This window comes from Marmota marmota, unplaced genomic scaffold, assembly GCF_001458135.2.
Source record: "Marmota marmota marmota unplaced genomic scaffold, marMar, whole genome shotgun sequence".
Lineage (NCBI taxonomy): Eukaryota > Metazoa > Chordata > Mammalia > Rodentia > Sciuridae > Marmota > Marmota marmota.
In genome coordinates, this window is record NW_026000241.1 from 10,517,657 (window position 1) to 10,529,472 (window position 11,816).

The window sequence follows — 11,816 nt, forward strand, 5'->3', positions numbered from 1 at the left end:
AGAGAGAGAGAGAGAGAGAGAGAGAGAGAGAGAGAGAGAGAGAGAGAGAGAATTTTTTTTTAATATTTTTATTTTTTAGTTTTCGGCGGACACAACATCTTTGTTTGTATGTGGTGCTGAGGATCGAACCCGGGCCGCACGCATGCCAGGCGAGCGTGCTACCGCTTGAGCCACATCCCCAGCCCAGTCACTTAGCTTTTTTGTATTTCAGTTCTTCCATCTATAAAATGGAGCTACCTCACAGGTTGTAGAGATTAAATAAGTTAATATATATAAGGTATTTGAAATAGTGCTTGATACATGGTATGTACTGTGACAATTACTTGGTTGCTAAGTTTTGTGAAGTTTTTTTAAATTGTAATTTTATGGTCTATGTCATTTTAAATTTATTTTGTTGACAAGTTTCCAAATAATTGAAATCTCCTCATACTTCTTGAATAAAAAAAAGATTTGTTCATAGTGAATTTTTTTCTTTTTTTTTTTTTTGTCAAGTACAGAACTAGATCAAACCTGGTGATATTTTGCTAGTTTTTGCAAAATGAATTTGGAAGATTTGTGGGTTTCTTTTTAATCACTTAAAATTTGTATAACATGGATTGAAACATTGTTAGAAATAACTTGGGCCTAAATGTTCTTCAACATGGGTGGAGGTTGGATATATCTTAGCAATGGTTTTTAGTCCAGTGAAACTTCCATGGTAAAACTGTGGACTGGGTGGGTAATAGCAGACAATTACTTCTCAGGGACATTCTGTGAGCTTGAAAGTCCGGCATCAATGTGCCAGCATGATTGAGTGTTGGTGAGGTCTCTTCCTAGTTTGCAAATGGCCAACTTTTTTCTGTGTCCTTACATGTGAGAATAATAAGAGTCCAGATTTTTCTTTCACTTCTCTTAAGGACATTAATCTAAGGACATTAATTCCATCATGAGGGCCAAATCCTCATGATCTAAACCCAGTAAGGTCCTACCTCCAAATGTATCACATTTTTGGTATGTAGGGCTTCAACATACACATTCATAAAATTCCACTTTGCCCCCAACATTCATGTCCTTTCATGTACAATACAATTATTCCATCCTAACATCCCCTAAAGTCTTATTTCAGTATCTGCTCTACTGTCTTAAATCCAAACAGTATACCATAGTGGCATGGCCACATCAATGTTTAGAGCAGCTCAATTCACAATAGCTAAGCTATGGAAGCAATCTAGATGCCCTTCAACAAATGAATGTATAAGTAAACTATGGTTTATATACACAATGGAATATTACTTGGCCATAAAGAAGAATGAAATTATGGCATTTGTCAGTAAATGTATAGAACCAGAGACCATCATGCTAAAGTGAAATAAGCCAATCCCCCAAAACCAAAGGCTGAATGTACTCTCTGATATGTGGATGCTAATACATAGTAAGGGGTTGTGGGAAGAATAGAAGTTCATTAGATTAGACTAAGTGGAATAAAGGGAAGGGAGGGGGAGTGGGAGTAAGAAAGCCAGTAAAATTAATCAGATATAACTTTCCTATGTTCATATGTGAATGCACAACCAGTGTAACTCCACATCAAGTACAACCACAAGAATGGGAAGTTACACTTCATGTATGTATAATATGTCAAATACAATCTACTGTCATATATATCTAAAAAACGAAGTTAAAATTAATTAATTAATTAAAAAGGGATGGGACTGTAGCTCAGTGATAGAGAAACCCTGTGTTCAATCCCAGTACCACACACACACATACACAAAGAAAACTTAAAAATAAATAAAAACATACTATCATTAACATTAGCACCTCCCTGCAAAATGAAATACTTAGGTATAAATCTAACAAAAATATGTACAAGGTCTACATGAAGAAAACTATAAAACTGATGAAAAATAAGATAACTAAATAAATGCAGAGATTAAGATTTAGGTATTCACAAATGAGAAGATTCAACATTGTTGCTGGGCATGGTGGCCCATGTCTATAATTCCAATGAAATGAGCTGGGGATGCCACTCAGTGATAGGGTGCTTGCTTATCATGTGCAAGGCCAAGGGTTCAATCCCTGTACCATATGTTTAAATAAATAATAGTAGAAGATTCAACATTATTAAGGTGTCACTTCTTGGGGCTGGGGTTGTGGCTCAGTGGTATAGTGCTTGCCTAGCACATGCGGGATGCTGGGTTCAATCCTCAGCACAACATAAAAATAAAATAAAGGTATTGTGTCCAACTACAAATAAAAAAACAAAATATGAAAAAAAAGAAGTCACTTCTTCATAAGTTGATCTACAGATTCTGTGCAATATTTATCAAGATCCCAGCAAGTTGTGTTGTGGATATTGACAAACTGATTCTAAAGTTTATTTTGAGATGCAAGAAACTCTTAGTAGATGACTCAGTATCAAAGTAGAAGAACAAAGAGGACTGACAAATGAAGAGTCAGTATGAAGCTACAGTAATCAAGGCCATGTGATACTGGATAAAGAACAGACAACTAGATCCATGGAACAGAATGGAGAGCCCAGAAATAGATGTACATGAATATAGCCAACTGATGTATGACAAAGGAACAAAGGCAATACAATGGAGCTAAGTAGTCTTTGCAATAAATGGTGCTGAAACACCTGCACATCCACATGCCAATAATAATAACAATCTACATGCCGATCTTACACTCTTCACAAAAAATAAATCAAAATGGATCCTACAACTGAATGTAATATGCCAAACTATCAAACTACTAGAAGATATCATAGCAGAATATCAAGGTGACCTTGGGTGTGGTGATGACTTTTCAGATACAACAAGAAAGACATAATCCATGAAAGAAATAATTTCATGGATTGAAATAAGCTGGATTTGCAAAAAGGAAAAACTTCTGCTCTGTAAAAGACATGGTCAAAAGAATGAGAAGACAAGTGCCAAACTGGGAGATAATATTTGCAAAAACCATATCTCATAAAGAACTGTTATTGAAAAGATACAAAGAACACTTCTAACTAATGATAAGAAATGAATAAATTTTATTTAAAAAATGAACAAAAGACCTGAATGGGCACCTCTCCAAAGAAGATATAATGATGGCCAGTAAGCATATGAAAAGATGTTCAACATCATAAGTTGTTAGAGAATTATTAAACAACAAAATGAGTTACCATCCTATGTCATTTGAATGACTAAAGTCCCGAACAATGACAACACCATTTTTTTGGGGGGTACTAGGGATTGAACCCAGAATGTTTAACTACTGAGCCACATCCCCAACCCCTTTCCTTAAATACATTTTTTTAGTTATAGATAAACACAATACCTTGATTTATTTTATGTGGTGCTGAGGATCAAACCCAGTGCCTCACACGTGCAAGGCAAGCGCTGCACCACTGAGCCACAACCCCAGCCCCCAGCCCTTTTCTATACTTTATTTAGAAACAGGGTCTTGCTGAGTTGCTTAGGACCTCATTAAGATGATGAGGCTGGCTTTGAACTCACAATCCTCCTGCCTCAGCCTCCCCAGTCACTGTGCACAGTTGATAACACCCAATATTGTTGAGGATATAAGCAACAAGAGCTCTCGTTCACTACTGGTGGGAATGCAAAATAGGATAGCAATTTGGGAGTTGGAATGCAAAATAGTATAGACAGTTTGGTAGTTTCTTAAACAACACTGTTTCCATGCCATCCAGCAATTGTACTCCTCAGTCTTTACCTAAATGAATCCAAAACTCAACGTCCACACAAAAATCTGCCCATAAATGTTTACAATAGCTTTATTTATATTTTCCCGAACTTAGAGCCAACCAAGATATCCTTCGATAGGTGAATAGTCAAATAAACTGTGGTAATCCAGACAATAGGAAATGAATTATCAAGCCCTGAGAAAACATGGAGAAAATTTAAATGAAGACCATTAAGTGAAAGAAGCCAACTTGGCAAAGGTACATGCAGTATGATCCCAACTACATAACATTCTGGAAAAGACAAAACTACGGGGATAGTAAAAAGATCGGTGGTTACCATGGGATAGAGAAGAAAGTGGAATGAATAGGGTGAACACAGTGGACTTTTAGGGTAGTAAAATTATTCCATGATACTACAAGGATGGATACATGCCATACATTTGTCAAAAACCACAGGATATACAATACCTAATATCGTGTGAATTTTGAGGGCTGATAATTTGTCATCAACTGTAACAAAGGTACCATTGTGGTTGGGGACACCTGTAGTGGGTAAGATTATGGATGTGTGTGGACAGGGAGTATATGAGAACTCTGTACCTTCTGTTCAATTTTGCTATGAATTTAAAAGGACTCAAAAATAAAGGTTATTTAAAAGAAAACAACAGAAAGATTCTGTGACAAACTTCATTCACAGGGGTTGACCCCATCAAACCCAGATCTGCTTCCAAATTCATAGCAGATGGTTCACTAGATTTGATGGGCTCAATCTGCTATTTTAGCAGCCTGGGATAGCAGGTAGACTGCAGTTGTGCATAACAGTTGTGCACAACTATGTGACCCTCACATAGTTTCAAAAGAATGTGCCTCAGGCCTGAAATATTTCTTTACATGGAGATGAAAAGATTCCATAGCCGGTGCTGGGTTCTGGGCTCGTTGCCTTTTTTGTTACTATCTTTCCCTGTTCCAGATTTGATGTGTACTTCTTTGTTCTGTTTAAGTGTGTACTTATCATATGGCATCCACTCATCCTTGCTGCTATATCTTTTCTCTGTGGGGAGGGAACAAATTCTTGGCTAGCAACACAGAAGATGCATGGCTGTGCAACCGTCTGTGTTGGCTGTGCAGAAAGAGCCACCAACCATGGGGACCAACGTTCACAATTGCAGGTAATCTTACTTTGTCTCTTCTTTGTGTAACTTAAGTGTTGTCCCATCCAGTGTCTGTGTCTTTTCTTCCTTTTCTTCCTGTAAACCATGCAGTGGGTTGACATCCCAGGACTGGTGCTCCAGGTATTAGGTACAGGTATGCTCTTGGCTATCCTCCACATGGTGGGACTCCTCTCCTGGAGGTGGGAACAGGTGTCTACTGATTGACATTCAGAGACTGACATACCTTCAGTTTGGAAAAGTACCTAGCCCACTCTCAGCAAAATCCTTGTGAATGAAGGAATGAAGGAGTATAGGCAGATCTGGCTTCCAAAGCTCACGTTGGCACTTCCTTGTTCTTTGTTTGGATAAAGAAGCAGGTTTGCTTGGGGCAATTGTGATGAGTGAGTAGTCGGTGATACTGGAAAGAACACATTCTGAAATTAACTGGTTTCTGTTTGTTGTCTCATGCCTTGGAACTCCCACCTCCAGATTGTTCTGAGAGAGCTTTGCTCCTACACAGGATCCTGTGAAACCAAAGCTTTCTGCCTGAGTTTTTGTCTCTCATGCAGACTCAGAAATCAAACACTAACCTAATGGGGTTTTTCCCCTTACATTCCCATTCTCATAAGTTCAGCACCCCTCCTCTCTTTCCAACACACAGACACACACAGACAGATACACACACTCAGGGCAATGATGTCAGTTAGTAGGAGGAGGATCAAGGCCCTGAGGAAAAATAAAAACTTGCATGTTCTCAATGTGATAAAAAAGAAAACACTTGCCGTTAAGGGCTAGGGTTGTGGCTCAGTGGTAGAGCGCTTGCCTAGTATGTGTGAGGCACTGTGTTTGATCCTCAGCACCACATAAAAAATAAATAAAATAAAGGTAATGTGTTTATTTACAACAAAATAAATAAATAAATAAGGTCCATCAACAACTAAAAAAAATTTTTTTTAAAAACTTGCTATTAGAATGGCAAATGAAAAAGGCAGGATAGAAACAGTTGTCAAAAGACAAAATTATAACAGTTCAATTTAAAGATCCAGTTGGCTTTGATTGGTAATTCTAGAATTGGGCTACATCTCATTCTAAAAAATAGAATAGAGATTCCAATAAGCTGAGCAGATACTAGCTTTATAGGCAGAAAAGGGCTGAAAAGAGAAGAAATAAGGGGAAAAAAGCAGATTAGTTTGCACCAGGTTACTTCAGGTTACTTTCCTTGTAAAGGTTAAGGCTGAGGGGACTTCTTATTATGCTGGCTAAGTATGGCCTACTGGGATTTGGTTATTATCACAATAGAAAAGTTCTAACAACTAGGCTAAATATAGAGATTATTCATTATGTATTCAACAAATATTTATTGAGCACCTGCTATAATACCAGTTGAGATACAGCAATGAGAAAAATATGAAGATTCCACAATTTCTCTTCCCCATGACTATGGCCTGATAGACAGATCTCCTGCTTATTACCAATAAAGTTTAAGCTCTCCAAGTTTCTGGCTCCCTGAAACACTTATCTACCATTGTGTCCAGAGGCAAGGAATACCCTCTGCAGAAGAAGATGGGGAAGGGGACTTGAATTCAGTTTTTAAATTTAAGTCCTTTTTAGTACTGCTTTAAAAGCATCAGTGTTTCTTTGATATAAATGAATACACACACATATGACAAAGTAATTTTAAAAGTAATTTATTTGTGTTAATTTCGTATTTTTCTCCTCAGGGATGGGGTTGAGTTTGGGACCTATAGGGATCTAACCTGACATAACTACAGCCATTTTGGCTGTAACTGTCCTCTTGCCTGCCTGTTGACCCTGGCACACATTCCAAACCTATGGGATAAACAAAGTTATTAAGACAGTGATCCCAGCATGTTGGGCTGGGCACTGTTGCCTGGATCATCTGTGTGTGTGTGTGTGTGTGTGTGTGTGTTGTGCTGGGGATTAAATCCAGACCTATGTTATTTGAAGCAAGCACTCTACCAACTGAGCTACACCCCCAGCCCCTGGACTATCTCTTAAGTGACACTTGGCATGTTAACATTCTCTGAGAAGGCCCAGGTACGTTCTGGTTAGCAATGGCTCATTTTTGTCTAGCTTAACATAAAAACTCTTTCTTCTTGCTTTGGCGTGGTGATCCTCCTCAAACCATTCAAGACATATCTTTCTGTATGTCCCTCATAATTTGCATTCTTTCAATCCTGGATTAGTTTGCCTCTTTCTTCCATCCTCCACTTTTTGCAACTGGTTCTCATACACTGGGTTTTCCTGAAAAAAGGCCAGGAAACGGGTGAAAATCCCACCACAACAATGTGGTTTTTTTTTTAATCATTTTGTCCACAGCTGATAATCAATAGTAATATCTTTTCTATTTTTTCAAGTTACTGTCCAGACCCCATCCCTACCCCCAGTGCCCCAATTTCTGTATTCCCTATTGCCCATGTCCACATGGGCAAGGGAATGGGTTCCCCTCCGGAGGGACGGTCTGGCTGAGAAATAAAAGCTAAGAATAGTACTACAAAATAACCACAGGACACAGAAAAGTGGTTTCAGAGCAGGGACAGCAACATGTCAAGCTGACCAGTTGGGTCCAGCTTCTAACAAAGAAGAAGCCTGCTCTTGCTTTATTTATATCAGAATATATATATCCAAGAGTTTCTATAGAAAGTTCTTCACCAAAACAGGGAAGAAGTGGGGGCAGGTAGGCTGCTCCATTCCTAATGGGTCACATGCATTTCCAGTGCTACTCAGGAACTTTTGGCAGAGCAGAGGGGGAGTTCACTTGCAAAGGGTGATCTTAATAGCAGGGATTGCTGCTGTAAGTTCCCAATTACCAGATTTACCCCCTCACTGGCTTCAATGTTGAAAAGGTCCTCATGCATTTCACGGGTGGCTTCCCACACTTCCCTATTTCAAAATGAGAGAAAAAATTAAGGAGGACCCCCCCACACACACATACCTTTGATTTGGTGGTATTGGGGATTAATTTTGTTTGTGCTAAGCAGATGCTCTACCACTGAGCTACATCTCCAACTCTCCCCCTTCTTTTTTTTTTTAATATTTTAAAGTTGTAGATAAACACAATACCTTTATTTATTTATTTATTTATTTTTATGTGGTGCTGAGGATTGAATCTAGTGCCTCAAATGTGCTAGGCAAGTGCTCTACCACTGAGCTATAGCTACAGCCCCTACCCCTTCTTTTTGAAAGGTAGAATTTTGATGCATTTTATTTATTTTAGTTTCTTTTGGGGTACCAGGGATTGAACCCAGAGGGACTTAACCACTGAGCCATATCACTAGCTTTTTTTATTTTTATTTCAGGGTCTTGCTAAGTTGTTTAGGGCCTCTCTAAGTTGCTGAGACTAGCTTTGAACTTATGATCCTCCTCCCTCAGCCTCCTGACCCACTAGGATTATAAGTATACACCACTATGCCTGGCTTCCTGATGCCAGGATGTTTGTTTTAAATTCTAAAACAAACAAACAAAACAAAACCCTTGACGTGTATTGTTTGGCATGCAGCAAGGAATCAGGCTAAAGGAAGAAGGTACTCTTAGGTTCTCAAACTTTGGAATTACCTATAGATTTTAAAATCTAGGCATTCCAGAGTCCTACCCACAAGATTTCAATTAATTGATATGGGATATGGATGTTTTTAGAAATCTAAGGAGGATTTAATATGCAGCTAAGTTGATAACCAATGATTTATCTCCACAGTTCTTTGCTGCTCCAAGAGTTGTCTGGAACTGCAGCATGAATGTGATACTGGAGACAGAACTTTTGACCAAGTGATGGTAGAAATGAAATTGAGTCAAGTGAGTGTGACTGTAGAGTCAAGGCTTTAATTGGGAATTCAGCTAAAGGGAGATGACACTGATCAAGAAGAGGGACAAGGCTGCTCTCCTAACAAAGGGAGATGCAAGTTTTTATTGATTTTCTGGAGCGGGCTATAGTCTAATACCTTCCATTGATAAGTTCCACTGGAAAGGGCACTGTTCCAAAAGATGTTTCTTCTTATATGAGAATCAGGCCACCAGGTGGTCATGGTCAACTTGAACTTTTGTATTATAAATCATCATCCTGTGCAAATGCCCTGGCTTTTTGGCTCATTCTGGGCCTAGTGATAGACTGAAGGACTTTGGGTACTTGAGCTGTTGGTATAGCTGTGGATCAGACAGGAGGGTTGGGTAGAAGAAAACACATATCCACTCCAAAAAGTAATGCAGAACTTTTAATCTGACCCAAAAGTTAAAGTGGTAAAGGGAACAGTCATATTATTGAAGACAGAGATCCTATCCCAGTCACCCATCAGACATCTGCAGGCTCAAGGGAAGAATCAGTGTTCTTTAGCAAAAGTGACCTGAAAAGTAACTTAGGCAACTGTTATCATTATATTATAACCCACATGTCAGAGGTATTATATACAACAAAACTAGTGGGAAACTAATAATGGATTGCTTAGCTGTGTGATCTCCAAGATTCGTGATTTTTACGTTGACTAAGTGAAGTTAGAGTTTATTTAGGGCTTTCCCCCAGTAACAATTTCATCTTGTGTAAACATTCTGCTTCTGTGGGCCTCATGACAAATCTTGTTGAAAAGAGCCAGGTGTGGTGGTCCATGCCTATCATCCCAGCCACTAGGAAGGCTAAGGCAGAGGACCCTATATTAAGAAAGAAAAAGGGGGTGTTGGTGGTGCTGGGGACATACCTGAGCGGCAAATCACCCTAGTAACAGAAAAAGAAAACACAAAGGTAGAGAAGCAACATGCCATGCTACAAATAGAAATTGTTTATTGCACTCAGGGGTTAATTTCATTGTCTCAATCTTTGTTCCACCATGAGAGTCCCTGATCATCTTAGGTGCACCTGGGAGTTTGTTAGAAATACTCTTTGGCTTCTCTCTAGACTTTCTGAATTCAACTCTGTAGTTTAACCAGATCCCCCAAGTGATTTGCCTTAATGCACATTAAAGTTCACAGACCTAGGGCTCTTACCAAGCAAACAGCTCCAATTTGAGAGAATATTAAGCATTCAGGAAATATTGCTGAGAAACTGATGTGACTCCATTTTTGAGAAACCAGCCTCTACCTCAGAGCAAAGCCTGTCCAAGGAAGGGGGCGTGACTCTTGTCCTTGGGAAAACCCACAGAACCTTCCAGGCACATACCCACCCTGCTGAGTTGTTTGTCTATAAATAACAGGAGAGATCTATGGCTCCAGGTGTTCCTGATTCAGTTAGTTGAGGTTAGGACCCATAGCAACCCCCTGGCAACCACCAATCAGCATGAGACAGGGAAAATATCCGGGATGCCAGATGACCCCCCCCCCCCCAGTAGTTTATGGTGGTTGATAACATGTTGGGAAACCATGTAGTTTAGCACATACACCCCTCACGGATTAAACCAATCAATTCAAATGAATCCCCTCTTGTACTAACCAATCACCCACCAGTGAATGTACTAATCAATGTTAAGAGTTGTTGTTTGACTTTCCTGTGGTGTGAATGATTTGCCTTGTGATGTTGTGACGCATAGAGTATCCCCCAAAACTTACAAAATCTCACTGAACAAAGGATTGGGACTCACTCCTTGGGACCGATGCATTGGAAACGGTTGTGAGTCCAGGCTTGAGCTTGCTCCTGGAGGTCTATTGGGGTTCCACGAATCTGGCATTACATTGCTAGTAAGAATTGCCAGAGAAATGAAGAAAACTCATTGTTACAGGTTCAAGTGCTCTGGGCATTCAGAGAAATCACCTAAATAATTAGCAGAACTTCTTTGAGCTTCAAGATGCTAGTTGCACAAAAATAGAGGCCCTGGCTGAGGTTGTGGCTCAGTGGTAGAGTGCTCACCTAGCATGCACGAGGCACTGTACTCAGCACCACATAAATGTAAAAAAAAAATAAAGATATTGTGTCCATCTAAAACTAAAAAACAAATATTTAAAAAAAATAGAGTCCCAAAGCCTGGCCCTAGAGCTTTGCAAGTGCTAGTGAAGTTAATCTTTGTTGATCTGTTTGACCACATCAAATGTGGGTGCTATCCATACTAAGCACCTACCAAGATGAAAAACATCCAGTAAGCATGCCCCAAACACAGAGACCTACAAAAGACCCTTTATGATGGGGAAATTTTGTTCTCAAAACTCCCAAACTCTTTTTTTCCTGTTATGGATCATTATGAATCTCTCCCCACCCTTCAAACCAATTACCCAAGAACATTATTTAAAATGGAAATTATTAAACAAATTAGCCAGTAATGATCAGTTCCCACTTTCCGTTTTGCATGTGTTTAATATTTTCCAATTGCCCCTCCATATGTACTGTTTGTCCCTCTCAACCCTGATGTGAGACTTGGGAGGCTGACTTTCTTGAACTGCCTCCTGCCTTCCTTTTGGGATAATAGGAGGCCCTGGCAGGAGATCAGAAGATCAGTTTCAGGTTACTTATTACACCAATTTCCTCTGTGCTGGAACATGGGTTGGCTGTGTTCCTCACTTGAAGTCCACAGTTTTGTCAGGTACCTTGCTCCAAGGGGGTGAATATAGCTTCCAAATACTGACAGCTGTAATGCATTGTCTTAACTTTGTCCACCACGTTTTGGAAATTGCCACTTGAATTTTCCTCAGTTACTCTGTTTGAATGTATCATCTGTTTTCCTTCTTTAACATCACCCTCTCTCCGGTGTTTGGGAAACATTTCTGTTTTCCTTCTTGGTGACTGGAGTAGTAAAGATGAGTGAAGCAGCTGGGTGCAGTGGTGCATACCTATAATCCTAGCAGTCTGGAAGCTGAGGCAGGAGGATCCCAAGTTCAAAGCCAGCCTCAGCAAAGGCGAGGTGCTAAGCAACTCAGTGAGACCCTGTCTCTAAATAAAATACAAAATAAGGCTGGGGATGTGGCTCAGTGGTTGAGTGCCCCTGAGTTTAAACCCTGGTACCAAAAAAAAAAAAAAAAAAAAAAAAAAAAAAAAAAAAAAAAAAAAAAAAAAAAAAAAAAAA

At 39.4% G+C, this 11,816-nt stretch overlaps 1 protein-coding gene across 1 annotated transcript in view; it reads left to right on the forward strand.

Moving 5' to 3' along the window:
* The first annotated feature begins 11,530 nt into the window (after positions 1 to 11,530).
* Positions 11,531 to 11,816, forward strand: part of Znf445 (zinc finger protein 445) — a 21,057-nt gene continuing 20,771 nt past the window's right edge. The window contains exon 1 of the mRNA XM_048795321.1: positions 11,531 to 11,544. The gene's annotated coding sequence lies outside the window, so the exon portion shown is untranslated. The remainder of the gene's footprint in view (positions 11,545 to 11,816) is intronic.